This window comes from Lepidochelys olivacea (genome assembly GCF_965140295.1).
Source record: "Lepidochelys olivacea isolate rLepOli2 genome assembly, chromosome: 14".
In the NCBI taxonomy this organism is placed as follows: domain Eukaryota; kingdom Metazoa; phylum Chordata; order Testudines; family Cheloniidae; genus Lepidochelys; species Lepidochelys olivacea.
Genome location: NC_140424.1, coordinates 11,546,209 through 11,573,899, shown reverse-complemented (window position 1 = coordinate 11,573,899; position 27,691 = coordinate 11,546,209). Strand labels below are relative to the sequence as shown.

Sequence of the window (27,691 nt, the reverse complement as noted above, 5' to 3'; positions counted from 1 at the left end):
GGTATCCCTAGCCTCTGTTTGTCAGAGTGTGGAGATGGATGGCAGGAGAGAGATCACTTGATCATTACCTGTTAGGTTCACTCCCTCTGGGGCACCCGGCATTGGCCACTGTTGGCAGACAGGATACTGGGCTGGATGGACCTTTGGTCTGACCCAGTGTGGCCATTCTTATGTTCTTAAATGGGTTTCATTTCAGTGCTTGTTTCCAGGAGATAATGTTGTTGGGCCATCATGTTGCATCATTATTATGGGAATGTCTGCTTAAAGGGATGTGTTTACCACTTTGCCTTAAAATTGGCAAGACTCAAGCCCATTTCTCTAAACATGTGCACACTGTTCACAGGAACTCATTGAAAAATGCTCTATCCAATGTCCCTGAGGATTAGACCCTTTACAGTGTCACTCTCTATCTGCCATGATAGGTTGCAAAGGCAAAAGCAATCTCTGAGACAGCTTGGCTTTTGTTCATTGAGGTCTTTTAAAAATGAAAACAAGGACCTTTCAGTGGACTAAGATTCAGATTATATATATATATATATATATCATTTTTTTCTCTCATATCATATACATATATGTATATATATGAGATGAGAGAAAGAAATATATATATCGTAAAAGCTTTGTTATCTGGCATGTTGGGGGAATGGGGTGTGTGCCGGTTAATCAGAAATTCTGATTAACTAAGAGTTATACTTACCAATGGAATACCAATTTTCAAAGAATTAGAATATAATTAAATGAATAAAGTATAAAATAGTATACCGGTACTCCAACCCACTAGTAGTACTGCACTGCAGAGGGTTGGTTTCTTGAAGCACTTAGGTGAATCCAGGTAAAGTATAAAGGGATACAGTAGGTTATTTTAGGACACTACATATCACTCTGGGCAGTGCATGGCATACACCCAGATCACTAAAAATACACTTAACACTAAAACTATACTGAACGTAATGTAATGTTTCTTTCATCATTCAGAAGGCACTTCAGGATCTTGCAGTGCCACAGGGTCATCATTATCGACATCAATTATCATTGTAGATGTCGAAGGTGTAGGACAGTGTTTCCCAGACGTGGGACGCCGCTTGTTCAGGGAAAGCCCTGAACTGGCCCGGCCAGTTTGTTTACCGGCCAATGGGGGCTTCAGGAGCGGCGGCCAGTATGTCCCTTGGCCCGCACCACTTCCCGCAGCCCCCATTGGCCGGGCACAGCGAACCGCAGCCAGTGGAAGCCACGATCAGCCGAATCTGTGGCTGCGGCGGTAAACAGACCAGCCGGGCCCGCCAGGGGCTTTCCCTGAACAAGCAGCGTCCCAAGTTTGGGAAACACTTTTGTAGGGGATTGGGCTGAATCTATAAGGACCTTATGACACACCCTGGAAGTTGCTTTTTTGAATAAATCCCTGATATCAGCCTGCTTGCTTGTCTTCTGCCTCTTTTGCATAAACGTAGAGTGCAGAATGTGCAATTGCATCACCTCCTGGACAATATACTAGTCCTGGTTACTAGATTGAAGATTTGTATTGGGAGAGATCAGAAATGCCAGTTAATAGAGCTTCCTTGTTGATAAAGTGAAAGATAACACACAGCTTTTACTCTGTGTGTGTGTGTGTGTGTGTGTGTGTGGGTGTACACAAAGCCTGTAATGTTTGGGTTTTTTTATTCATATATATATAAACATTACAGTCTTTGTTGATGCTTTTATATGAGGATTCCCATAGCAGATGTTCTGTAAGCACTGGATTTTTCTGGTTGATGGCAGGAGATTAGGAGGGATAGGGAGAGATTAATAAGAATACTAAACAAGCCTAAATCTTGTGCTCTTTGAAGAGGTTTCCTTGCGTCTTTGAAGTTTTAATGGGTCTTAATGCAAAGCAATGTCTTCTTACACAAAACTAAATTCTTTAATGTAACTTTAAATCTAGAGCCACTTGTTGTCAAAGCTTTCATATAGAATCTTATCCTCTCATATTTTATTTAAAATATTTTTAAATGTAATGATACAGAATATATTAATTGATAGGCTGTCTGGGGACACATAAAGCTTCTTATATTGATCTAACTGCTCAACAAGGTGATTATGGGTAGAGAAATCGATATGGTATCTTGCCAACTAATCTTCATCGATGCTGGGTTAAGTTAAAGAACTCCCACTTAAGGCTTGATATATGTTCATTCACCTGGACAGTAGTTTTTCAAAGTATCATTCTGTTGTATATAGAAAAAATGAAGCTATGGTATCAAGTACAATTAAATCCAGTAAAGTCAATATGAAATACTTCGGTGTATACAGTTTAAATGGAAAGCATACCATAAATGCCTAACATTATCATAGGGACTGGGGAACAACTAGTTCAGAAATAACAACTGCCCCTTTCTTTGCCCCCTTTCTAGGTTGGTAACCTACATCAAGCCTTTCTAAAAATTCCAGAATGTGAGGTTAGTGAAGTAATGTCTTTCTTTTATTGGCCCAACTTCTGTTGATGAGAGAGACAAGCTTTTGAGGCACACAGAGCTCTTCTTCAGGTCTGAAGCTTGTCTCTCTCACTAACAGAAGTTTGGTCCAATAAAAGATACTATCTCACTCTCACCATCTCTCTCTAATACCTATCTGCCTACTCCAGCCATAGCTACCAGTTAATGTGCAGTTCCATGTCTTATCCCCAGCATTTCTTGAGGCAGAGTGGTGTGACTATACGCCAATGTTTACGAGTGACTGCAAATTACTTATGAATATGCAAATTAGCTAATCGATTACTTTGAATAAAATATCAATGTGGAGCTCCATAAAAGTTGTGATCTCTGCTGGTTCCGATCTCACTTACACTTGTGTAAATCAGGAGTAATTCTGAAGTCAATTAAATATTTCTAGTGTAAAAACAGAGAATTCAGGACCTAGGTTTCATTTTTTACATCCTATTTTGTCTTCATTGTCACCTCTAACAAACTGATCATGAATCACTAATGTTTTTTTCTTAAAGCCTCAGCTCCTGGAGTCTTGGCGCTCATTTCAGCATTCATTTAAAAAACAAACCTTCTAGCCCATGTGCTTATGGAGAAAAACTTGAAGATGTGACTCATAATGTCTCAAAACCAGAAGGAAGATTTAAAAAATACCCAAAAAATATTATTTTTTAACATTTCATGATTTGGGAGGGGGCAGGCTCGGTAACTTGATTTTTTTTTTTTCATCTGTGGGATGCATTCATCAGACCTGTATTGACTAAGGAGGAGAGGGCTCAGTACTTAAAACATTATTGAACTTGAATGTCTAAAAATGTGCATACAACAACTGTGTGTCTGATTTCAGTGTGCAAATATCACAGTTTTAGTTGCAAACTGGGTGTTGCTGAATATGGTTGATCTGTTATGCATCCTATTGGCCAGCTGCAGATGCAATCAAATAATCACTTCAGAGAAAATAGGCAGAGATATACTCACTTCTGTGCAATTATATGTCACCCTTAATCACACCCTTACATTTCCTTCAGTTTAAACAGTGTTGCCAACTCTTGTGATTTCATCATGAGTCTCGTGAGGTTGGGTGTTTTTCTTAAAACCCGAGCTGCTGGAGTCAGGTGATCACCTGAGAATCTCAGCTTTCATTTAAAAAAAAAAGTACATTTCTAGTCCTCATTGTTGCACAGAAAAGCTTGCAAACATGCCCTTTGTGTACCCTAAATGGCAAATAAAAAGAATCACAAATTTATTTTAAGGCAATTTCATGATTTGGGAGTGGGGAGGGCTGTCCCATGATTTTTAAATGCTTGTGGTTGGTAAGGTATGTTTTAAATAATGTAAATTTCTCTGAGTAACTAGATTTAGATAACTAGGAAGTGGAAATTTGGATTCATATGTGTGGGTGATTCCTTCAGTCAAAGTTATAGATATCTGTCTTGGAGCAGGATGCTAAGGAAAGCAAAACAAAACCTTAAGAATAACTAACCAAATTCATCCCAAGCGTAACTGGGCAGAATCAATAGAATTGCACCAGGAACCTCACCCAAGGTGTTTATTTTCTTTCATTACTGAAGATCTGTCCTGGTTATGACTGAGCTATATATTACTGCAAATAACATGACACAGTATTGATTGCCAAACACTGTCTCTATTTGATTCTGTGCTCCAGGTGGGCAGGAATTCATTATTTCATATATCACTCTTAACTGGCTGTTGTGATTCCATAAATTCAGGTGGCTTTGTAAAGTTAAGAAGCAAACTTTTTTATTTTTAAAGGATTTTTGAGTGCCTCGTAGTGGCTAATATGACTATTCTGCACTAAGGGAGCAGCTCACTGCCACTGGTTAATTATAATTTATACTGCATAAGGATCCAAAATATCCTAGGTGCCAGACACACAGCAAAGACACAATCCCTGCCAGAGCTTACAGTCAGAAAACTGTGATTTGTCAGTCTGATTTATCTGCCCTTGTACCACAGGGCCTTCAAATGGACAGTGCTTTCCAAATCTTTCTTTTTTTAATGCAAGATGGCAGTAGCCAAGGTGCACAGATAGGTGAGTGAAGAAAAAAACTGACTGGCTGACATTCAAAAATATACACCTCCCTGGCCCATGTCTTCTTCAAAGAGCCTGGTGTTTATAAGGAGAAAAATGCAAAGCTAATGTTTTGCTTTCTTCATTAACGTCACTGCAGAGAGCTTCATTAATGCCTCAGAGAGTCACTCTCATATTTTTGGCTGATTACATTAATGCACAAATTTCTGAAGTGTATTTATAAGCATTTCTATTCTGCTCTGAAATACAAAACTATTTGTTGAACTCTTCAACTATTAAAAGGATTCTACTGTCAAAGCACTGGCAAGATGTTGGTATACCAGCAAATTTGCCTTTTTTTTTTTTTAATGTTTTCAGTTATTCCCTTTAACAGACAGATCTATGTGGGAATTTATTGTTTTGTATAGGTCTACAATTAGTAAACAGTTTTGGTTACCTTCAGCCTTTTACTTGGTGTGTGTGTGTGTGTGTGTGTAATTAATTTAGAGCTCTAGTTAAGCTAATGCCAGTAGGTTAATAGGGTGAAAAACACCTACATCTCAAACACTTGAAATCAGCCCTGATTTCAGTTCAACCACTGTGCATGAACCAGTATTATTTTGCTCAGTTATTTAGTGTTCACCAACATAGAGCAAAAGCATATGTATCCATCTCTATGGAACTTGTTTGAACTATGTTCATGAGGTGTGCCACAGGATACTTTACCTATGACCCTCACTGGCTGAGCCTACTCCATGCGATTAAAAGAATCCATGCAAGCCATTATTCAGGGTATATTTTAACTGAGCTCTCAGTATCTGTTTCTGTAATGTATCAAAAGTATCTGTTTTTGTAATGTATCACATTCAAAAGAATCACATTTTTTTTTTGCACGTAATTAGGAAAATAACAGTAGGGCAGAGGAAAGGGGTGAATTTTGCCTTTGACAAAAATTCCATACCTATCTCATACAGGTGGAAAATCTGTATTTATTTATTTATTTTACTTTTAGGGCACAATGCAGCATTAATGCTTATCCAAAATTTATTCACACTGGTTTATTCCAGAAAATGCACTGTAAATCTTCCAAGGAGCTTTCCGGTACTTCCTGGTGCTGACTGGATCATAAATACAGCAAGAATGGACACCTTTGCAGCATAGTATTTCACTTAAAACTGGAGTGGATAAATCTCCGATATGCTCTTGGGAACAGTCATGCACTGCTCTTTAGGATGGACTAGGTGACTTAATAATGTAGGTCTTTAAGGTGGCTGTGGCAGGGAACATATCATGCTATGTGGTGGTTTGGGGTTTTTTTTAAGCATCATGAAGATCTCTGGAATTGTATGGAGAACTGAGCCAGCAAATCCTTACTCATTTTAGTAACTACATCTGTCACCCCATTAAAGGCAATGGAACAACTTACATGATTATAGATTACTTATGTAAGTAAGGAATGCAAGCTTGCGCCCCCTCTTCCCCGCAAAGATCTTTATTAATTATAAGACTACCACCGTGTTGGCCAACACATTAGTGATTGAACTGGAGACCTCCAGAGTATATAGCTTGAGCTAAAGCTCTCTAGCTGGGGCATTAACACGCATATCCTCTGCAGATCAGGCCCAGAGGGGGACCTGTCTCTCACACTTACCAATGGGTTATGGTAGCTGTTATGATTTACTAACTCTACTTCTCGCTGAATAAAGGAAGGGTATTCCCCACAGCAAAACCCATGTAGGACGGAGGAAGTGGAAACCCCACCTGCTCACCTCTCTTGAGTTCAACATCCTGCTAGTAGGGGGTTTAACAGCTGCTACCAGAGCAGGGAGGTGTAAATTGCCAGAAGTGTGGGAAGTAGCTACTTATCTGAGGCACTTCTAACTATTCCTGCCAGTGATCTTGGTAAAATTAATCTGATCCCTAAGCAGAACGTATGCATATTTTAGCAGTTGCTACTGCATATCCTGTGCTTGTCTTATTTTAAATGATAACTCTGTGTCTACAATTAATGGAATCAAGAATTATTTTTAAACCTATATGAAGCAGATGATGAATTCAAACACATTTTCACGTTATTTTCTGTCAGGAAACATCTGTGCAAAAAAAAATGAAGAATAATACTCTCGAATATTGTGTTCCCTTAGTGATGAATGTACTCATGAGAATACAGTACATCCGCAGAATAATTTCATTACATTTTTCGTTTGACTGGTTTGTGCCTGACATTTTCCTCCAAGACGAAAACTACAGGAATCCTCTTTCCTTCTTGGCAAATGCTGCCATTGCTGCTGTATTGTTGAGCCTCGTCAGTAACAATCTTGTCTACACAATACAATTGAATGGGCATTCAGAGCTGTATCCATATATTGGAAAATTAGGGCATTAGCCCTATGGAAATGACAATCATTTTCCAGGCATTGAGGACTATGTGACTTTTAAACCATCTGTTTCAAACCAAGATTATAAAACTAGTTATTCTGTCTCAGTCCCTGTTAATAAGAGCTCATATACATAAATTATCCAAGAGTGAAATTCAGCTTGGGGCAGAATGCCAGAAGAAGGTCTCTGTGCCTCTTTATTATTATTTATTTATTTGTATTACCATAACTTCTAGGAGTCCCAGTCATGGGCCAGGACTCCACTGTGCTAGGTGCTGTACAACTTATGTCCTGCTAAAGTAGGATTTAAATGGTGTACAGGCCTCACACAGGGACTGGAATTGGGTGTGCTGCCATTTCTTTCTTTGTTTTTTTTAGTTTCCCCCCAGTATTCTCAGTTTCTGACACTGCAACATTCAGGCTTTATTTCTTCCTCCACCTATGCTGTGCTCTCTCATCAAGCCCTTTCTAATTTAGAGTTCTCTACGTTCCTAGATACAATCATAGTATAGTGCCCCCTACTGGGAAGCTGTTTATTGTAGCTGCATATGGGGTGAATTTCACAGTTATTTCAGCTCTGAGAACATAAGGTCACTTAACCTCTCTCTTAGCTGTCAAGCATAGACAGTGTCACTGTTTATTAGGAACTCGAGGATATATCCACAAGTGTAAACCTCATGTGTTCACACTGCTGATCAGCAAATTCATTTGACATCTGTCTGTAATCAGCAGGAGCTTGGACGTGTTATGCTGTACTTGCTAGCGGCGTATATTTTTTCCAGTAAAGACAACAGGATTCCTTAAGGACACATTAGGTTGCACGACAGACCTCTAGAGCCCTTTGTGTCTTCAGGCTAGTCATTGTTTTCACCACAAAGCTATTAACTACAGCATATGAATAGGAACCAGAAGATTACAGCCATAAGGTTGTATCAAGAATGCAACCCCTTTTTACATTATGTGAAATATATTTATGTTGTGTCAACTTATATTTTCATTACAAAGTAATTCCCACAAGTCACAGGACCTGAACTGTGAATGTCCCGTGTAGTGTGTGAAAAATGGAAGTATACTTATTACTTAAAATTTTGATTGACTGACCAGTCCTCTTCTCCTGTCAGGTTAGGTTACCAAGACGAGGCATGAATGGAGGAGTGAGGAGGGGGAATTATATCACACTGCAATGGTTCGACTCTGAGGTGGTCGGAAACTTTCCAAAGGAATGTTTATTCCACACAAAATGCTGATTTGTCAAAATCAAAACACTCTGTGGGGAATGTGTAGATTTTGATGAAATTTCAGTGCAAACCAAGCAGGTTTCTGACGGAAATTTGCCTGGTTTCCTGCCAGGTTGATCTGCTTCCCTGGGTCTTGGGCAGCCTAGGCTTCCAAGTTGTTTGGCAGCCCACCTGGGATGCTGCAGTGCAGCTGGGAGTCCCAGCTGGGCTTCAAGGTTCCCTAGTTTCTGGGGCATCTGGCTGCTTGACCAGCTGGCTCAACTCCTTGAAATATAATTTCTGGTCTTCTCTCATTGGAATTGTTCTGGGTACCGTTACGTGCTGGAGAAAACATAAAGCCATTGACATTCTAAACCCGTGTCCTGCAAGCTGCTGAGCACTCTGGCTCAGGTCCGGCAAAGCACTTAAACAATATGCTCAACTTTAATCACATCTATAGTCCCATAGACTCTACTCACATGCTTAAAATTAAGCCTGTATTTAAGTGCTTTGATGGATCAGGACCAGAGTTCAGCAGCTTGCTGGATTGAGTCTGTGTGATCCTAAGCACCCTACACCTTACTGTAATAAGTTTTGTACAAAATATACCTTGTAAGGTGTCAATGGAAAGCTCGTGACTCACTGGTTTTTAATATCATCACATCATGTAGGTGCAAGCATCCGATGCCAAGTTATGGACATAAACTGAAATTATAATTCTTAAGAATGTGTTCGACAGTCGAGCAAGAATGACCCCACCGTAAGAAAGCAATCTGGTTTCCCCACCTGGGAGTTACTTCCATAGTGCTTTGAAAGACATATTGTGTAAACAGACCCATCAAGCTAACAAGGGGTGGAGACAAACCTCAGCTATTGTGGCGGGGAAGGAGATTGACAATCACATGTCTAAAGTTCATTCAGGTGTACTGGAGGGAGACAGGAACTAAATAATTTACATTTTAGTAGACATAACTCCAGCAGGGGATTAAGCAGTCGGAAACTTCCTTCAAGACAGACTCCATGTTGCCTACCTCTCAGCTGGAAATTGACTTTTATCTGGAGGTATCCTGAAGAATCATTTCAAAGATTCATTGCACTCTGAAAGAGGGGGACCAAGAAACCCTAAATTATCTATCTTTCACCTAAGGAGACAATGGTACCAGTCCTTTGATTTTAGGGGATAGTTCCAGAGCGAGAAGTTTGGTCAGTCATCTTGATGGCAACATGTGGTGAGGATTTTACCTTGAACCAAGTCTAGTTTAAGTTTTAATTACTTGAAGGTATGTTATCTTTATTTCTCTTGTAACCATTTCTGACTTTAATCCTTAGACTTGTACTCACTTAAAATCTCTCTCTTTGTAATTAAGTAAATTTGTTTTATTTTTAATCTAAACACATCCAGTGCTGTGTTTGGACTGAACTGTTTGATAACTTCCATCAAAGTAACAAACTCTTGAATATTGATTCTTTAAAAGAGTAATGAACCTTAACATTCCTCTGATTGTTCTGGGACAGGCCTGGATATTTCAGAAAACACATTTTTGGGACAATTCAGGGCTAGGGAGAGTGTGGTGTCACCTTATCAGTTGTTAAGCAAAGCAGATGGAGAACAGTGGAAGCTGTGGTATTGCAGGCAGGCTTCTGGATCCAAAGGGTTGGAGTCATCACGGCTGCCCAATACATAAAAATAATGCCTACTTGTTGTGGACTGTGGGCATCCCAGGCAGAGAGCTACAGTAGCAAGGCATTGTAAGGCATTCAGGGTTACGGGTAAGAGGTGGCACAACTCTTCACTGGTCTGGATAACACTCCAGAATGTGACCATCTGTAGTTACATCTTTTTCTGATGGTGTGAGACAGAAATTGTTGAACAGGGAATTGACCTGTGTTGGGGCCATTTTCAGTAGTGTTATGAATTGGAAATAATACCAAATATCACAACAACTCAAAAAGTCTTACAACTCTAGCACTGTAACATTACGATCCTCCAATGCTATCAGTATTCAAGATCTGTTGTCTTTGGATGATCTTACTATAGAGATGGGTTGTTTTTATTCAGGATGGGTGACTGTCATCGTTTGGGCTTCTGAGGGTTTTTTTTTAACCAGTGGAAATCCCCCCAGGAGTTGGGGTGGAGGTCAAGCTAGGTCAGGTTCCTAAACTACTACTTTGAATGGCCTCTGCACTTTCCTGCTGGTGGGACAAAGGTACCTGAACCAGGAGCTTCCAGAATCTTCCCCAACCACCCCTCAGTTCTTTCTACTGGCTGAAACTGGAACTATTGCAGGTTACACACACATTGTCCTCAATGATTTCCTCACCAGTTTTTTTTTCTGATTATTTGGGGGCAAATTTTGTTTATAGCTAGTTTGTTAGTGTTTCCTTTTAAAAGAAAAGGGGACACTCCCCCTTTTTTCTAGCCTCAAATCCCTCCAGGATGGGAGGGGGAGTGAGGGACGAAGGGCCCCAATGGACATTGCTTTCCACAAGGTTCTGCAGGCTCACGGTACAGGAACCTTGATCCTATTATGCAAAGGCCACTCAAAGAACTCCCGTAATGGGTAAGTGAGCTTCATTTCTTTCCTGCCCTGTAATTTAAACACATCTCTCCCCACCCCTTCCCCCGACCCCTGACACACACAACCTCCTCCCAGGATAACTCAGTTAAAAGACAGAATGTTCCACTAACTAAAAGAAACCTGCGATATGTGTTGCCAGGATAGCACATGTGGGTACCAGATACTTAGTGTGTATACTTCATTTTTTTTTATCCACATTTTTCTCTCTCAACCGTTCAGCCCTTTTTATTACTGACCTCTCTCTCTCTCTCTGTATTTGTTTTTCATTCTGCCCTTTGTCATATTCAAGTTTCCTTTATTTTTCTATAGGATTATTTTTCACAAAAATTGTGGGGAAGAGGGGAAGTGTTTTTTTCCCCTCCCGCTCTCCTAAACTAAACATTCAAGTTCAAGATGAACTTTCAAATTTGTAATGTTTGTGTGTGTGAGGAGTTAGGCACAATGAGTCCTCCCACACCAATCCTGAGTTTTCGGAGCAATTTACTGCTGGTTTATCTTTCATTTTAAGTTGGTAAATGGCATCTTTCCCTGCTGTCATACTGGCAATTTTTTTTTAATTATCCATTGGTCTGAGTTGTCTGCTTTAAAGATGAACAGCTACAAATGCAACTGGAAAGCTGCATTAAATTATCCCGATCATCAGTCTATTAATACACAAACTCTGGATACATGTGTATAGTGTGTTATATTTGGCTTCAAAGTTTAGATTTTTTTGATGCATGGATCTATGGACCATGCACATAAATTTCACAAAGTGTCAACAATACCATTTAACAAATTAGTTAGACCCCTATATTTCAGATTTAGCACTTGATTACTAGAGTACCGCAAACAGTGGATACAGAAATACATCGATGGTGTATGATCCTTCTATTATTGTCAAAATTCAACAATCTTTTCATATTGTACATTTTCTAGTGCATTCTCTATGGGCTTGAATCAATGGAGTCAACTCAGACAATTATTTATCTGCATCTTGCAAATTACAAAGCTCCCACTGTAACAAGGTGGCGTAATTAAATGTTTGGTAGCTAACAATCTTTTATGCATGTTTTATCAACTCAATATATGTTAATCGAAAGTTATTGCTATAGCAGAAAATATTTAATCAATGTTTCATGCATATTTCTGACAAGGCCCACAACACCATAGGATAAGTACGTAAAAGGAATATATATTATCTCTAATTCTGTTCAAATATCTAAAATATCCCATACTGAAAAACCTTTCTGAACTTTTGCAAAACAACTTAACAAAGAGGTCACCAAAATCTGTTCAGGTAGCAAAGGTATCAGACACTGTGCTCTGTTAATCCAGAAACAAAAAGCCAAATTCTCTGCTGGTGTAAAATTGATGCAGTTCAGTTGAAGTCAGTTTTCCAGATCTTTCATTATTCAATTGACTACCCAGGACGCTCTCAATCATTACATTACTTTGACTGCTATTATGATACAGACTAAGGGTCTGAGTGAGCAAGGTGCTTGAAGTCATGCCATTTACGCCAGGGAAGTGGAGAGTATATTGCACACACCGCTTTCAGATGAGGTATTCCATCAGCTTTCACAGAAAATGAGAAGAAAAACAATCCTGTTCTGTGCAGTTTTTTCTCTTTTTCCTGTTTTCCACAAAAATATTTTTACAGGCTAAATTAAATTAAATAAAATGAAAAATAAATAAAATTCACTGTTAAGATACAAATGTCTACTTGGGACAAATGTGGAAGGATCTAGAATTTGTTCTGAAGTAGAATTTTGTTCTGCATATAGATACAAAACAGATGGGGATTTTTTAGTGTGGAAAATACATGCACCAGAATGCTCTTTATTAAAGAGACTTAAAGGTTCAGGGTATCAGTAATGGATCATATCATGTCTAGGACACTGGTTCAAATGTAAGCTAGACTGGTAGTGACCAAATGTTGCTACCCTCTGACAGCTGTTTGAGTGTCCCCCTTTGAGTCCAGTGCCCAATGGACATATGTGAACATCACAAGCACAACATTACCCCTGTTAACCTACTTCTTGTTGAAATCAGCTGAAATACAAAGAAATGATTGAGACTGACCTACTATTTGAACTCTGGAGGTCACTACTCAAAGTCAAGATTTAGGGATAGTATGGAGAAGCCTGTATTACTGTTGTTGTTGTATCTCTTGTACTTAGACTAGACTTCATTCTCTAGGCCTGCTGCCAACAGTGATAAACTAACACACACAGAAATACTGTGGTCATTCCAAGAAACAGGAGAGAAGACGTTACAGTGTTGGGGAATTTTTCTATAAGGCTATATGGATGTCTTGAAAATGCATGTGCATTTTACCATCTTGTATCTTAGTCAGTCAATTCTCTGCTGCATTTGCAACATATTCTTTTAGTTTTGCAGAAATCCTCTCCAAAGATGCAGCTCCATCTATCCAGCTCCTTTGACGTGCATGACATAAATAAAACAACTACAAGGGAGCATGAAAGGAGGAAGAAAACTTGGGGGTGCATGCCCCTTCCTGCTCCATTGGCAGGTTTCTCATGAGAGGTTTCACACAGGTTTGTTCTTATGGCTTTCCATTTACAAAATAGTTGATGAGGATGTACTTGAAATCCCTGTACCACCCAGGAAGAAGTAGAATTCTTCCCTCATTAACAGCAGGGCACCAGAAATCTACTTCTCCGCCTCACTCCCATACAATTTAACTTTCTTGAAGTATAGGATTTAGACTTGCCCTTCAAATACTTGGGGGGAAAAATCTTCAAGGTCTTTCATGAGAATATCTTCCAATGATGGGAGGATTCTAACTAAAAAGCTGGGTTTTTGAGGCTTTTAAAATCCAGAATCTGAATGTGGCTATTGAGTTACTTGAGGAAGTCACAGAGATCAACCCAGCTGAAACAGTCAGTCTTCTCTGCATGAGATCATCCTAAATCTTTTCCCTGGACTTGGAAATATGCTGTCGTCTTAAGCTATTACAAACGTCTGTGTATGTTTAAAACATACCAAGTTTATTTCAGAATGTTTTCTTCGTGTTTTATTAGCAATGGGTGAAGCTCAAATGGTCCAGAGGTCTGGTTCAGAGAAGCATCCAAAAGTCTGGTTGCTTCCCCAAACCTTTCCTGAGCACTTTGGGTTTCCAAAATTTGGAGTCCATATGTCTTAAAACAGTGGATTTGTTTTCCCTTTTATTGATCATCCAGCATTAAGAACCCTAGTCATAAGGGGCAAAGATAGAAGGCTGAACTGATAGCCCTTGCTGTGCAGAGATTAGAGAAACGCAGGAGACCAAGATCAGGGTGAATGCAAGACTGTCTTTTTCCTGTTTATACAGATCCTTTCCTCCTTGGCATATGTCCCCAAGTGGCCACCCTGAATAACAGCTCTAAATGTTCACAACTAACACCATATCCCCCTTTCTGAAAAGGGAAAGGTACTAATACTTTTATCCAAATTTCTCATTCAAAATAATGTATAATAAGAATGGACATATTAACAAAGTAGTCTCAAGGAGCTCTGGCACATCCCTGAACAATCCCCTGTTCTTGAGAATCCTTCACTGAAATGTTTTTTTCTTGAGAATCCTTCACTGAAATGGATTCAGCACTGTGAAGGATTTGACTCTATGATGCCTGTCAAAGTCCCTCTTCTGATGGTGGTTATACCGATATTCCTTCTTTTGTAGTCTCAGGAAGCAGGGCCAACAAAGGTGTAGTTAGGAAGGGATGGTTGGGATAATGGACCTCAAATTGAGATGTTGATCAGTATGCCAAGAGGACAAGATAAGGGTCTGAGGCTCTAGAAACAGCTTGGGTTTTTTTTTATCCTTAGCGCACATTCTGCCTCACTATTGCTCTGGGAATACTGGAGGCTGGATGGGACATGAGTGAAACCAAAGGTATCTACAAAACTGTTTAAGGTTTCAGAGGAAAATTGAGGATGATGGACAGAGATGATGACTAGCTATGGAATCCTCAAATGGGAAAGATGGGTTTCACCCTCTCCACACCTGCATTTGATGTGGTGTTGAGCAAGCTGGCAACTTCAATGATTCTTCAGAAATAATGATCAGAAACATACACTAAATTATCAAGATAGAAAAGATCAGTCCTGCCTTTCTGCCATGGCCTGTGTGGAAGAGCGGATGGTAGTAATGGTTTTGGTTGGTTGGTTGTCATGTGAGCATATTTCTCAGTTCTCTGTCGCATGCCAGCCTCTCCACAGAAGCTCTCTGTGGCCCCTCTGTGTCTTTACACCTCTTCTCTGTTTGTTTGGCTGTTAGCTCTGTGCAGTTTTTGAGTTGCAGATTTATCTGTTGGGTGTTTCTTTTATTCTGTTCTAACACTGCTCAGAAGTTAAAGACCCAGGACACTGTGACTGAGGCAAGTTTAAGATGGTCTTTTTTCCCCTGTTTTACAAACTGTTACCCCTCTTGCTGAATGCTCCCTGTGGACCCTGAGTAGGTTGCTCTAAATGTTCACAACTAATGTTTGCAGTTTCATTGTAGCTGTGTTGGTCCCAGGATAATAGAGAGACAAAGGTGAGATAATATCTTTTATTGGTCCAACTTCTTTTGTGGGAAAAACAAGCTTTTGAGCTTACACAGAGCTGAAGAAGTGCTCTATGTAAACTCAAGAACCTGTCTTTTCACCAACAGAAGTTGGTCCAATAATGGATATTACCTCACCCACCTTGTCTCACTTCTAATGTCACATTCTGGACCAATAGCAATTGTTTATGTTTTACAGTGTGTAAGATGGCAGTGCATAAGCTTGTCCAGACTTCAGTGGACACACTGAGGCTGCTATTATGCACAGTATGTCACATTTAAAATAGAGTGTCTCAAAATTATTAGCACTTGTGTGTTTATCTTCTGTTCATAAAAGACAGACTAGTTGGCTATAGCTGCTAAATATAGGTTCCAATGTTTTAATCAACTAACAATCCATTATCCTGTTTGTTAGAACATGATTGATGGGGTGCAGGGATCCTTCTTATACCTTACTACCCCTTAGAACTGCAGTAATTAGATTTTGTTGTTGTTGTTCTGTAGGTAAAGGTCAGAAATTCTTCCTTTTTAGTGAATAGACATTATAATGGACCTGTTCTGTGGGATGTTGAGCGCATCCTTGAATTGACAGTCTCCAGGGCAATTAGAGACATGCAGGAAGTGCTTGGTGGCATGTCTGATCAGACCCTATGGCACAGTATTCAAAGTAATTATTCTCCTAAAATGACATAAAATATATGATCAGGTTAAAAAAAAAAAAAGTCCACCATGGTGAAGACTCAAAGCTAGGTTGTGAGGCCCCCTATTGCTAAGACATTGTTATTTTTATTCTATATTAAAGACGATTTATAAGTGTCATGGAAAGTGTTATAGTTAAAAACTAAATAACCTTGTCAAACAAGCTCTAGATTGCAAATGGCTTTACTGTGGCTATACATAGGAGCAAGCAGCAAGCACTCCTCTTTGTGGCCTGCCTGGATCTTTGTTCTGTGCATGGGGGGAGATTAACTTCTGCTATATCAACTGCCATCACATATACACATGAGCGGGAATGAACAGAGAAGGGCAAGGAGCGGGTGAGGACTTTGGCCTAGTTGATAGAGCACTGGATTGTGACTTGGGAGTCCTGGGTTCCATTAGTTTTGCCAATGGTCTACTGGGTGACCTTAGGCAAGCCACTCCCCTTCTCTGTGCCTTGGTTTCCCCATCTGTAAAATGGAAATAACAATACTGAGTTCCATTGTCAAGTGCCTTGAGTAGTGATGAAAACTGCTATATGAGAGTTAGGTAATACTATTGACTCCCTCCCCCCTCTTACTTTGACAAGCAGAGCTAATGCCAAGGAAGGGAGCATGCTGCACCCTCTGAAAAGTTTTATAACATTTATTCTCCTGCAGGAGCAGCAAGGGGGAAACTTAGAGTTCCAATTCATCCCTGGGGCTGCACCTGAGGTGGAACAGCTATACACTACCCTTCATGCAGGGTGAAACATAAAGTCTCAGATTATCCTGAAGGGCAAGTACAAGACTCTTCAAGGCACAGTGAGCAGCATGAGCTGCCGCCTGATGCCAGTGGCACGATTAATGGAGTAAGATACTATTCACTGGAATTAAAAGTAAAAATTAAAAGTAAAAAATTAAATGCATCCATTTGTAATGGCTTTCCCAGGCGCTAGTGTGAATTGTGAAGGGTTTCCTGCACCGAAGGGTCTCTCTTCATGGGAAAGCTTTACCAATTATTCCAGTAGAGTGACACTGATACTGTTATACCAGTGTATCTCCCCATGTGGAGTAAGTGTCCATGTGGGGAGTTATACCAGTATAACCAGTATAACAATATGTGTTTAAGTTTATACCGTGTAGACAAGCCTTAAGAAAGTTTGGCTGGTTGGATTTAATTTTGTTTTCTCCTACATTCCGTAGTAGATTTCTTGCTTCCTATAAAGCACGGGCTCTTTCTCTTCACTGCATGGGTATATGATCAACCCCTGAATACAGCACTTTGATACCTTGTTCACATCTCTTTGAAAATGTACACTCCACCTCCTCTTCGCCTCCCACATCACTTTACTTTGTGGGGAAGTGACACCAGGGCAGTTTTTGCACTTATCCTGACCTTTTCTTCTTTCAGAGGACTCTGAGTTCCCCTTTTCATGTTGTGTGTGTGCACACGTCCCATTCACTGGGCGTTGTGTCAGTTCTTGATGATTTATTGATAAATAGAAGGTGTCTTGTTTCTTTATCCAACTTTGATCCCTTTAAAAAAAAAGAAAAAGAAAAGAAAACCACAGTCAGAAGAACAGATAGATAGTAAGTATGGAGAATTTTCTGACAGTCACTAGTGACTGGAACATCCAGTTACGATTGTCCTGATTGTGGACACATGTTGCTTAAATGTTTTATTTTTTTTTCTCTCCCTCTCTTTTAAGTTAAGATGCAGTCACTGTCCCAAATTGTGAATGCTGATCAGTATAAAATAATTACAAAAATGTGATATTTTTCTGAACAGTAAACAGGGTGAAATGGCCAGGCTTTCAAATGAGATCCTCCATCAGAGTGCCCTGATAAACACACCTTCAACACATTCTGACCTCTTCATTTTTCCTTGCAAAGATTAATAATAGGTAGCTTAGCAACGATGCCTGTATTGTCAGCACATGTTAGAGACTTGGCAGCATTCAAGGTCGATGTGCAATAAGCTTGGATTGAATGCCATTAACTATATGCCACTTTGCCTCTGGAGTTTATTGCTAAATTTTTATTCCAGGGGGAAGAAAATACAGTGCTGACATAGCTCATATGTGGACCACATTGGAAGGTGTGGAACAGTTTATCTAACTCAGGAGTGAAAAATGATCAGAACTTCTCGTTTGAAATTAAATCTGCATCAGTTATCACTAAGCCTAGTGGCAAATTCTGCATGCAACTTCAGATATTAATAAAATGTAAATAGTTATGGAAGAAATAGTTATCATGCTTTTTAATTGCTGCTTCATGCAAAAATAACAGCTCTGTGTATCTGGGAGAAGAAGCCAGGTAGATTGTCATTTGGTCCAATCCTGTGAGATGCTGAGTGTCCTCTACTAAGTATCTTCAACTGCCAATGAGTTTTTAAAAAAATGAAAGAGAGAAATACAGAATCACTAAACCAAGTTCATTACTTTTTGTCTGTAGCTTTGTTCTCCTGCCTATCTGGGTCTAATTCTCCATCTCCTTACACTTTATATAGGCCCCAATACAGGAGAGCACATTCATCAAGTAAAGCATATGGCTAAGTCCCATTGATATCAATGGAACTTAAGGATGTGCTAAAAATAAAGCATGTACTGAAATGCTTTGCTGAGTAGAGATAGCTGTGTGAAGGGGAGACATTTAAAGGTGCAGAACTCAGAAAACGAGCAGCATCTCAGCTTCATGGCTACATGTACCACATTGACAAAAGACACATTTCTTGACAGGTAGCTCTTCTCACAAGTTCCAGCTCAAAGGGTGAAATCCAAACTCCCTTAAAGGCAATTGCAACACTCCTATAGACTTCAGGGGGGGCCAGTATTTTGCCCAAAATGTTTCACCCTTTGGAATAATCGTACAAACTTTGGAATATTGATCTGAACAGAATCTTTGACGCTTCTAAGCTTTGCTATCCATGAAGCTTTGTATCACTGCTGTGACCAAGTATATTTGCAGAACTATTTATGTTTAAGTTGGATATTCAAAACACTGGGTAACACAAGACAAAGGGCGGTAAACTTCTCACTGAACTTCAAGCTTTAAAATGCTGTAATATTTAATTTCTGCCTCTGCCATGATTTATATCTAGCTAGTGCTGCTGGATTTATATCTATCCCAAATGCTTTGATTGCACATTCATTTTTTATTGCCACATCGCAGGTATCTCAAATCCAGAAGTCCCTGCTTCTCTTAGTGTATATTTTTACATTTGCTCTTATGCATGGGGTATCACACTGTTCTAGAGCTTGCAGGATTGGATGGTAAGTGAGAATGACAAGCATATTTTGAATTCTATTTATGAATCTACCATGAGCAAAAAGTAAATGACCCTGGTGCATCAAGAGTTTTTTGTCTGCACCTCCTACTAAATTCTTGCAGCTCACCATGAAATAAAGAAAAGCATAAAAATGTAGCCAGGAACACTGAGTTGGACATAAAATAATTTGTATTTGTTATCTAGCAAACATTCAAAGGGAAGTGTCAAAATGTGTTGTTTTTATAAGAATATGTAAACTAGAGAATTGTAGGGATTAGAACTGGAATGAACCCATCCAGTTCATTCCCTCCCCCTGCCCAATGCAGGACTGTTTCCTACAAGTAAAATTTTGGGTATTTTGTCTAAAATAATTTCAGTGTGATAGGACTGCCTGAACTACCCTGGGAGAAAAGTTCTACCGCTTAATGGATCTCGTTGTCGATGCTTTCTGGTCATGCAGCCTGCATTTCCCCCCATATTTTAATTTCATTCCATTACTTGTAGTTACAGACCCCTGAACCACCAGAAATAACCTCTCCACCTCACTGATGTTCATACATTTCAGCTATTTGTAAATTGTCTCTGCATTAGAGGAATGGTTTAAAATAACTAACTAATGCTCCAATTTTGCACCAGGCTATGCTAGTATGGACCCCTGTGCCCAGGATGAGTACCATGATGTCATGGTCATGTACACAGGGGTCCATGCTAATGGAATCAATGCACATTGGCCAAAATATGTCTAACTTGGCTGAGTGACAGTGAAGGCTCTGGAAAATTTCCCATGGACTTCAATGGGAGTTGAAGGTGAAAATTGGATCACTTACTTTAGATTTCTAAATATGGTTCTAGAGCTATAAGTTTAGGCACCCAGGTTTGAAGGTGTATGTTCATGGGTACAGTCAAAGCTAACCAACACATCTTGAATTTCAGATATCGGATACTCACAATAAATTGCTAACAATCCATCTATAGTCCAAGAAGTCTTTACTGATATTATTTAGTGATTGTTTGCACAAGGAATAAACTTGAGGAAATAAAAAATCTGCTTTTGGGCATTCAGTAAACAGATATAAAAGAGTGCTTGAGCAAGAGCTCCATTGGGGGGAGGGGGCAACTGCTGGCAGGACATTCTCTGGCCCCGGTTAGGAAAGCATCCCTAGCAGAGGTGGGATGAAACATTTTTAGTTTTATTTTTCTTGGATGAAAAATAGCTTTTCAACCCAACTGAAAAATTTCACCAAACAAATTTCAGTTTGGTTGATATTTTTCCAGTTTTCCATTTTAAAAAATGGAAACTAACCCTCCCACCCCCACTCCCCAAAAATTGGTAGTAATTTCTGAGTTTTGGGAAGGAAATTAAAAAAAAATGTTTTATTCAATGCAAAACTGAACAATTCCACAGAAAAAAATTAGTAGCATTTTGGACTACCTCTAACCCCTAGTAAGCATTTAAGTACATGCTTAAGTACTATAAAGTCAATGGGATTTAAGCACCTACTTTAAGCATGTGCTCAAGTACTTTGCAAAATGAAGACTTTTCAGAGGGCCCCACATCTTTGAAATTGGCTGTCTACTTGGTGCAAAATAATCTGAATCTGACTACCTTTAAGACACACATTGCCAAGCTTTCCCACCCCACTCCAGGCACCTATGTATGTGGGGGAGGGATGGGACTTGTCAGGATGGGGAATTATTCATGGAAACACTTGATTTCTGGCAAGAAACAGACAAGAGTACATAAAATAAATATATTCCCCATCATTTGCCCAGCGATCGTAATAAATCCATGTACATTCAGTACTCTTTGTTGTGTGGGATAATGCTGTATTAATTTCAGTGTTGTGTGTGTGTATCCCAGAGACAATAAAACTTACTCCTAGAGGAACAATATCTGAAGTGTCTTCACCAGTGATAGTCATGCATTCATTAATATATCATTCTAGTCAGTCTCAGCAATCATATGTTAGTTTCTGTGTCCCGTTGGGGCTAAAAAAATCTTTAGTCTGCTTAAATGAAATGTTGCTTGACTGGGCAGCCTTATGAACATTTGTGCACTTATCCCTATGGCTTGCTTTTGGAAAGAATTGAAGATTGCTTCTATACTGAAGGAGCTTTTTAAAAAAAACAGAAAAACAACCCTTCATTTTTTTGAAGTTCTTTTTGCGATCCTGAATGTTCAAATGAATATCAAGCCTCTGTGCATCTAAACATAATGTGGCTGCTTAGTAATGATGAAGGGGCTGCAGGGAGGAAAGATTAAAAGGTCTAGATTCACCCAGTGTGGCACTGGGAGATGTAAACTACTGCTCCCTGTGCCATCAAATGATGTTTCCTCCATTTGGAACATGTTTAGTTTCTGCCAATAGTTCCCTTGTTCTTTAGGCTGTCCTCTGCTTTATTGGCCAGGGAGTTGATGTAGATCTCACAGTCACATTTGGCCATGGCCTGGAAAATGCCCCCTGGTCCAGGTGGGGTTAAATATGATGGAGAGTGTTGGTTAGTTCACGTACCTTGGCTACAAGCAGAGTTCAATGAAGCAAACTGGACGTTCTTCGACAAATGGGTCTCGTCACCTGCTGTATGAAATCCATGTCTTGCTTATGGATGCAAAAACATCTTTGCACTGAGACAAAGTTCAGGACCTATGAAACCTGTGTACTATCTGTATTGCTGGATGGGTCAGAAACGTGGACCCTCTACCACGCAGATATGGACCAGCTAGAGGCATTCCATATGTACTGTCAGCACCAAATCTCGAGCATAAAGTGATTTGACTTTGTGCAAAGTGTCACAAACTCTCAAAGGCTGGCCTTCCCTCAATCACTGTCTATACTCAAAAGCAGTGTTCTGTGCTCTTTGGCCATGTTGCCAAGATGGACAAAAATGCCCCAGCACACCAGGCTTTCAAACTGTCCATTGACATGCAAAGGGGTACACACCCGAAACTTACCAGGCACCACCTGCAGAGCCATTCCACAAATTTACAGATTCACAGGATTGAGCCAGCTCAGGGAAGTTCACTTCACAATGCCTGTTGTGACACCATCAAGCAGAGTCACTCTTGTTGGTGCAATGGTTCTTAGTAGACAGTGTGTGTTCGCTTGATTATTGAAAGCTATCACCTTCCGCTCTCCTGGCATAAGGGAGTTTGTGGCCACATTGCACCACCATAGCATCCATCTGTTGGTCTTTGCACTGCTGGGACCTCTGCTCCCAAAATCTTGACTGAATGGAGTCCAATATTGGTAGCTTGAACAAATGGACAGCTGAGGGGGAATATGAAAATGGTCTGCATGTATTTGAATGGAGTTAACAAGTGGGGGAGGTGAATTGTTTAGAGGCGCCTAAGGAGAGATCAGTTGGTTTAATTAGTATGAAACTAAGCACTGGGAAATTTAGGCAGGACATAAATAATAATAAAAATCCTAAAAAGTATAACATATTGTGGAAGAGTCTTTGGTGGAAATGGTGGAACTTGAAACTAGAGTCATTTGAAACTAGAAAACACAGAAAAATATAATGTCAGGAACAATACTACACAGATATGGAGATAAGTTTTTTTTTCCTTTCTAATTTCCATGCTTCAGTACTTCAGTAAGAGATTTGTAGGCAAAGACTGAGGGGTAATGGCACCATGCTGATATATAACTATTAGATTTGGTGGGACTGCTATTATGCAGTGATTTCTGCTTATATAAGGTAAAGGCCTGGCTGAAATTGTTTTTCTCTTTTGCATATCTTCGTACTTAGTTAGTAAAATGTCACTTCTGATACTTGTGATAAGAGAAAATGCAATTACAAAACCAGATCTAAATGTATAATCTTCCAATAAAGTCAACTTTTTCCACTCCTCCTTCTGCACCTCAGTCATTCTCTGAGTTGTTTATGATTTAGTCTTGGCATCTCTTGTTAAAAAAAAATCAAAGGCAAACCAATATATCCTGGGAAGAATTCACAGTTAATAAACCTAAAAGATAAGCTTGGAAGATAGATTAATGAATCATGCTTATGTTTCTATTTCTTAATTCCCATCACAGTACTGAATCAGAAACTCCATTTGGAAGGCTTCTAACATAATATATCTTCCCTTCCTTTTGAATTGTCTCATTGCTGGATGTTTCTCAAATGCATTTACATATTGACCAACTTGGTACAACCAAGTTTGGGTACATCTAAATAGTATGCCCATAGTAAATCAAATACAAATTTATTTCACCTATTCATTTTACTTTTAGCATTGGAAAACCCTTGTAGATTTGGTTATGAAGGCTGAACACTCTTTCTTAAGCAGTAAGAGCTTGTGTCGTTTGGCAGTCAGTTCAGCTATTAATTCTTGGATTCAGAAATACAGTAGCAGTTCTCTACTCTTTCTATGAAGCTCAGTATACTGTGCGTGTGAAAAAAAACAAAACAAAACATTAATCACAACACACCCTCTGCTACTGCCCTGTGAGCCATGATTAAACAGATCCTGCTTGGGAACATAGTGTAAAACCAGGCCTGGCTTTCATCCCATTTATCGACTTTAGGTGGCACAACCCTTCCATCAACATTAAGCAGCCCCATGAAATATGTTCAGAGTGAGCCTGATTCCTCTGTCCTTATGCATGTAAGTAGCCCCTCTGAATGTACTGGGGCTGTTCTGGTGACTAATGAACATTGGATCAAGCTCATGGAGGATCAATGTCAGTATTGCATAGAGCAGAAAATCCCTACATTCTTCAGTAGGTACAATTGGAACGTGTCATGATGTAGTTTCAAATTAGTCAGCAGATCATACTGGTTTATCTATGTTCTTCGAGTAAATTTACAATGAATCTCGGGGAGATTATTAATTAAAATATGTTTTTCATTGATGGAAGAGTGGCCCTCTAGATTGATGTGCAAACAGAATGTGTGAAAATGTTCCCTTTTGAATTGTACAAAGCACTGCATTTCAGTTTTTAATTACCCTGTTGAACCAGTACATGACTCATTGTCTAATGAAACTGATGCCTAAAAGCAATACTACAACATTTGTTAATGGTTTTGGAATGGTTACAGATCAGCTCCGTGGCTATTCTCACGATCAGTAAGTCAGTGCATGTGATTTGACATCTGGGCAGCAAATCTACTTCAGGCCCTGATCCCATCTGGTATGGCTAGAACTGGTCATTCTGCTGGAGCAGGGCAAAGTATGGAATGGAGCTGCAGGAAGGCTGTTTAGAGGCAGCATGGCCTAAAGAATAGGGCACTGGACTGGAAGTCAGGAGACTGGAGTTTATTTCCAGTTTTGCCACTGGCATGTTGTGTGACTCTTGGCATGTCACCTCACCTCTCTGTGACTGTATTCCCACTCGCACGCTCTGTCTTGTCTACTTGGATTTTAAGTTATCTGGGATAGGGTCTCACTATGTGATTGTACATCACCTAGTGCAATGGAATCTGATCTCAGTTGGGGCCTATAGGCTTAATGAGATAGTTATTATAATTAATAATAATCATTAATCAGATTTTGTTTGATTAATTGTCAGAGGTGATCTGTTTCCAGATTCATCCCCTCTCAACTACTGATTTATTCGCAAGTTCAACTGAATAATTATTTTTGTATCAAACATTTTTCACATTTTGATATTTAATGATATAAGCATCTTCCTTTGAAACATGGACTCCGTATTCTTTAGCAATGTTATATGTGAAAAAGGGCTCCATTTTTGGTTTGTGATAATGTGTGAGAAAGAAATTTGAATTTCAAGCAGTTTTGCATTTTGTAATGAATATTTTGCATTGGGGATAGGGGCAGGACCGGATTAACCCATCACTGGGTCCTGCGCAAACACACTTCAGGTTTGCTCCAGCCACCCATCCATCTGGTTTAGCCCATCCATTGTCCCCCCTCCCCCCCACCCTCTCTCTCTTTCTCACTCACACACACACACACAAATCTGGGCCCTAAACACGTGCCTAATTTGCCTCTGTATTATTCAGGTTCTGGGTAGGAGTCCTGGCACTTCCTAAACTGTATCTTTTGCGTGAACAGAGGACCTCAATCTCCAGGGCTTCTCTGCTCAGTACCCTCACCAGATTCCCTCCTTTTGTACCTTTGACCTGACCTCCAGGTCTACTTTTTTTGCTGCTGTTGCTGCTTCTCTCTAAATTGTGTCTTTGTGGCCCTTCCCTACTCCTAAGAGGGAGAGGGGAGCATCAATGGTTCTGTACTGGTGCCATTTCAGGGGGCCCCATCACCTGTGCAGAGGTCCAAATAGGCCAGAATTTATCACAAGAATCTGTGGTGGGATCTCTGCTGTTCAGCATATTCATAAATTATCTGGAAAAGGGGGTAAATGGTGAGGTAGCAAAGTTTGCAGGTGATACTTAATTATTCAAGATAGTTAAGTGCAAAGCTGACTGCGAGGAGTTACAAAGGGATCTCACAAAACAGGGTGACTAGATAACAAAATGGCAGATGAAATTCAATGTTGATAAATGCAAAGCAATAAACTTTGGAAAACATAATCCCAACTATACATACAACATGATGGGGTTTACATTAGCTGTTACCACTCAAGAAAGAGATCTTGGAGTCATTGTGGATAATTCTCTGAAAACATCTGCTCAGTGTGCAGTGGCAGTCAAAGAAGGTAGCAACATTTGCAACCATTAGGAAGGGGATAGATAAGACGACAGAAAATGCCATAATGCCACTTTATGAATCCATAGTACGCTCGCACCTTGAATACTGCATTCAGTTCTGGTCATCCCATCTCTAGGTGTCCCTAGACCTCTGACTGCCAGAAGGTAGAACTGGACGACAGGGGATGGATAATTTGCTGATTTCCCTGTTCTGTTCATTCCTCCTGAAGCATCTGGTTCTGGCCACTGTCAGAAGACAGAATAACAGGCTAGATGGAGCACTGGCCTGACCCAGTATGGCCATTCTTATGTTCTTAATTAGTATCATGGCACAAAAGCACAGTGACCTTTGCTGACTTGTCACAAGGGGCAGCCCCAAGGAGGTGATTTATACCCAATAAATCTGTCACTTTCAGCAGCGATAGAGAATGTAAAGGACCATTCTTGGTAGGATGCTCTCTTGCTTTTCTATTGCTTAGTAGTTTCACTGATCCCCTGTCTTAGCTGTTCGTTTGCCATCCACTTGTATTTCTTATTTCAGTTTCTACTCCTCTGTAGGTTATATCTTCCTGCCCCATCATCATCTTTAGCGGCAGAAATTGACTACCTTTAAAGCTGTTGATCTAGACCTGTCAGTCTTTTTTTTTCTCAGCTTTATAAGTGATGCTATACAGGCGAAGGACACGATAGTAATAGACAGTGTGGATATGCGTGCTCTACTTCAGGCTGCACTGTTTGTGAGATGCAAACACGTCCGCACAGTGTTCTGCTGAACACAAGGAAGTGGAAAAGAAACGGCAGTATGAGGGAAGACCTGCACATCCTATACACTATGGATAGAAAGTTCATGGGACTCTTTATCACGAAGTTGGTAGTTCATAAGCTCTTCCTGTCTTTGTTTGTTTGTGTGTGTTTACACTAAAGAATGGATACAGAAAATCCTATTGTTCAATTTCAAAATGAAAAGATCCTTTTTTATTGTTGTCTTCTGCTAGCTCTGTGGTGGGGTCATGCGGATGGCATCCTGAGGTTCAGTAACCACTTTGAAAGATTGTAACACTCCAAAGGAGTGAGTGAGTGAGAGAGAGTGGTATAATTGGGTAGACAAAAATGGTGCTAGCTATGTAGCTCTCCCTTAGCTAAAACCTATGCCTGGACATTAAAGCCCAGATTTTTAATGGTATTTAACAGCCTAAATCCCATTGGCAGTTAATGGGATTTAGGCTCCTAAGTATCTAAATTCCTTTTCAAAGTGAGATTGTCTCCTAAATCAGTTATGCGCTGCAATGGCTAAGCACAGCAGTGTCTAAATACTTTTAAAAAACTGGGGCCCAAATGCCAGAATTAGAGGTGTGTGTAAATTAATCTAATGAATTCTAAAGAGAGACCCAACTCGGTGAAACGTGCACCTTCTTCCAGCTCCTCTTACTGGGTACATGATACCAGTGTAGGCTCTCTCTACATACAGCCTTACACTTAGTTATTTATATACTTTAAACTCCCACCTACTTTCCACCATTTGATTTACTTGTCATCATACACACCACCTCTGAGTTTGGCCTGGTGAGTTAGCCAATTAGGACTGGAAATGAAGAATCGGTGGATCATGTTCTGCCCTCACACATTTCATTGTTAAACTAAAACAACTATTACAGTTTGTCACAAAACAGAATTTCCATCCTGTGGGGAATTTTGAGATTTAATTTTGTCCAGAATCTGGAGGAAAAAGTCAACCGTTCCGATTTCTCATGAAATGAAATATTCCAAAAATATTTTGTTTCAACCTTCTTGAAATATTTTGTTTCTGTAAGAACTCAAAATCTTTCATTTTGACGTTATCATTGCAGCCCTACAATATAATGTATAAAAGTCCAAATGTTTTGACTTTTATATTGGATTATAAATTGGATTCTAATATAAAAGTCAAAACAA

At 39.7% G+C, this 27,691-nt stretch overlaps 1 long non-coding RNA gene across 1 annotated transcript; it reads right to left on the bottom strand.

Annotated features, from left to right (window-relative positions):
* Positions 1–16,003: 16,003 nt before the first annotated feature.
* LOC311530121 lies at positions 16,004–22,308 on the bottom strand. Its single transcript, XR_014713935.1, has 3 exons — positions 22,098–22,308; positions 17,166–17,412; positions 16,004–16,365 (listed from the first exon to the last, which is right to left on the bottom strand). It is a non-coding gene; the product is annotated as an uncharacterized lncRNA (long non-coding RNA).
* Positions 22,309–27,691: the final 5,383 nt, after the last annotated feature.